Here is a 3071-nt window from a genome sequence, read left to right on the forward strand (position 1 = left end):
GGACTAACCCCAGCTCAGCCTGCCTCTGCCTCTCACTCACTTATCAAACACTCTAAAAGCAGGACAGTAAGCAAGTCCTACACTGCCCTGGGGAGCACCCAGGCCAGAGGGAGACAGGCCATGACAGGCCCCATAAGGGCAAGGCCCCACCAGGAGCTGTGAGTTCCCAGGGCTTCCTAGAAGAGGAGTCATCCAGATTCTAAGCTCAGGCCAAAATCTGGGAGTCACCCTTTACTCTTTGCTCTTCCCTATTCTGTAGCTGACCTATCTGGAAAGCCCTGTTGGCCTCACCTTTGACATATCCCAAACTTGGCCCCTTTTCTCAATGGCAACCACCCTGGTCCAGACAATACAATTGCTAGTCTCTCTGCTCCTGACCTCAGCCCACTGTCTGTTGTCATTACAGCAACCAAAATAATCCAATTAAAACCCATCTTGGATTATGTACCTCCTCTGCCCAGCACCCTCCCGGGGCTCCCCCTCACTCAGAATAAAACTCCAGTTCTTTCACAGCCCTGCATCATCTACAACCCGCCTCTTGCTCTCTCTGATCTTAATGTCTGTGACTTCCTCTCTCACTCTGCCCCAGTCATACTGGAATGTGCTCCAAACACTCCAGTCAGACTCCCTCCTCTGGGCCTTTGCACCGGGCATTCGCTCTACCTCGAATGTTTTCCCCAGACAGCTACCGGGCTGCTTTCCTCACTTTTCAGGCCTCTACACAAATGTCACCTTCTTCCCTGGCCACCCTGAGTGACGTAGTAACTGCCAGCACCACCTTTCCCTCTCATCCTGCCTTATTGTTCACCATCTGACATACTGTATATTTTCTTGTTGCGCATATTTCCTGGCTGTGTATTTGTTTGTCCTAGGATCTAGGACAGTGTCTGACACATAGCAGGTGCTCAATACATTTTGTTGAACAAATAAGTGACCTGAAAGGGTAGCCCAAGAAGCATTCCAAAGGCATCCTAGGCAGAGGGAACCATGTGTGCAACCATACATGCTTAGAGGTAAGAGACACGGTTGTGCTGAGGATCTGCGAATGATTCAGTACAGTGGGAGAGCAGGGGCGTGGGGAGCTGGGGGAGGGGGGGAGAAGAGAGAGTGAGAGAGGCAGGGTTCCAAAGTCAGGCCAAGGAAGCTGGATGTTATGTTGAGAGTGTTGGGGAGCCACGCAAAACAGACACGATCAAATTCATGTTTTAGACAACAATTTGCCTACCTTATTTTGGATTGGTGGGGAAGCTGTGGGAGGTAGGCATCCGGTGAACATGAGCCAGGGCAGCAGAGATAAGGACAGGGTCAGGGTCCTGCATTGTTGAAACCGCCAGCCACATGTGGCTGGTTATGGAGCCTTTGAAACGCGACTGGTCGGAATTGAGAGGTGCTGTGTGTGTAAAACACACACTGGATTTCCAAGACGTGTTATGAAAGTAAAATATATACAGTAGCTTATTTTGGATATATTGGGTTAAATAAAATATATTATGAAAGTTAGTTTCACCTGCTTCTTTTTGCTATTTTTAAAGTAGCTACTGGAAAATTAAATTTTTTTCATAGGCACATAGAGCTCACAGTGTATTTCTGTTGGACAGCATTGAGTTAGAGGGTAGAATGGACAGGGCTTGGTGGTCAGTGGACTGTGGGGGTGAGGGAGGCCCTGTTCTAATTGCAAGATCCCACTCCCCTCCCACTGCTCCGTTGTGATGACAGCATAGTCTAGAGGCAGAAAGAAGGGGCCACAGGAAGAGCCAATAGAGTTAGTTTTTTATCTCACACACACAATTCATATCGTCACAGAAAGAACTATTTAGAAATAGGTTGACAGAACAGGCAATTAGACCTCTGTCCTGGAGGGATGTAAGAAGAAACTTGAAGACCATCACTAAGCAGGGAAAAGGAAGTTGAACTAATTAGTTGGACTAAATATGGTCCCTGGACCAGCACCATCAACAGCACCTTTTAGAAAAGCAGATTCTCAGGTCTCGTCGCAGTCCTACTGAATCACAAACTCTGGAGGCGGGACCCACAATTTGTAATTTAACAAGCCCCCAAGGCGATTCTGATGCCTACTCAAGTTTAAGAACCACTGGACTAAATAATATTCCTACCATATGTGAATGACTGACACATAGGAGGTGAAAAAAAAATAGCCACTACCTTTTGCTGGCCTTCCAGTTCCAAGTTGAGGTAATCCCCCACTCTGAGCAAATGCAGAATTTACCTCCTGCAGCAGCTGGTTGTATGTGAACTTGGCACAGGGTGGAGGCACAGACTCGGGGCATTTCCTATCTTATGCCACAGGCAGAACTTCAGGACCACGACAGAGCTGCCAGATGTGTGAGGGAGGCCCCAGCTCAACTTCATCCCAAGGTGACCCCACTGCCGTGTGTGTGTGTGTGTGTGTGTGTGTGTGTGTGTGTGTGTGTGAGAGAGAGAGAGAGAGAGAGAGAGAGAGAGAGAGCATGTGAGGGGGGGTTGTTGAGTCATGAGGCAACCCCCCACTGTCCTGTGGGCACAGCTGGCAGCCCCGGGGGAGCCAGCTCAGCAGCTGAGCGTGGCATCCGGCTTCCCTGCATTCCAGAACTGCCAGCCTGAGGCCCACCTGACTCAGCAAGCACGTGCACTCTGGAGACACCAGACAGCTCAGACACAGTCTCCACATCCATACAAGCACGGGAGAAGGCAGCTCCTACCCACGGTGAGATGATCTGTACAAAGTGCTCAATCAGTGCCTGGACAGCTAGCCCTCACTGCCCCTTGGCGTTCTTGTGATGGGGCCATGGATCCCTCTGGCTGATGGAAACTCCCCAGTGACCTCTTCTGTCTGAGGACTATGCACTGTAGGTATAAGGGGGAAAGAATGTGCACCTACTGTGAGTACCCAGTTCCTGACAAAGACGCTTGTAATTCCTTTAGTTGGTGGAGGTGATCAGCTCACCTTACACAGAGCTCCTAAATCCCTTGACATTTTCTGGGTGATGGAAGCCTCGTTTGTTCTAACGAGCCAACTCTTGGTGAGCTCTTGGATAGCTCCAGGATGGGGCTGGTCACCAGGAAGACCGAGC

General features: G+C 49.8%; 1 protein-coding gene across 1 annotated transcript in view; it reads right to left on the reverse strand.

The window, feature by feature from the left end:
• The window catches only part of TMEM40 (transmembrane protein 40), a 31544-nt gene extending 29306 nt beyond the window's left edge, over positions 1 to 2238 (reverse strand). The window contains exon 1 of the mRNA XM_015560387.1: positions 2164 to 2238. The gene's annotated coding sequence lies outside the window, so the exon portion shown is untranslated. The remainder of the gene's footprint in view (positions 1 to 2163) is intronic.
• Between the last annotated feature and the right edge of the window lie 833 nt (positions 2239 to 3071).

The sequence above is a fragment of the Myotis davidii genome, unplaced genomic scaffold (assembly GCF_000327345.1).
Source record: "Myotis davidii unplaced genomic scaffold, ASM32734v1 scaffold73, whole genome shotgun sequence".
NCBI classification, from domain to species: domain Eukaryota; kingdom Metazoa; phylum Chordata; class Mammalia; order Chiroptera; family Vespertilionidae; genus Myotis; species Myotis davidii.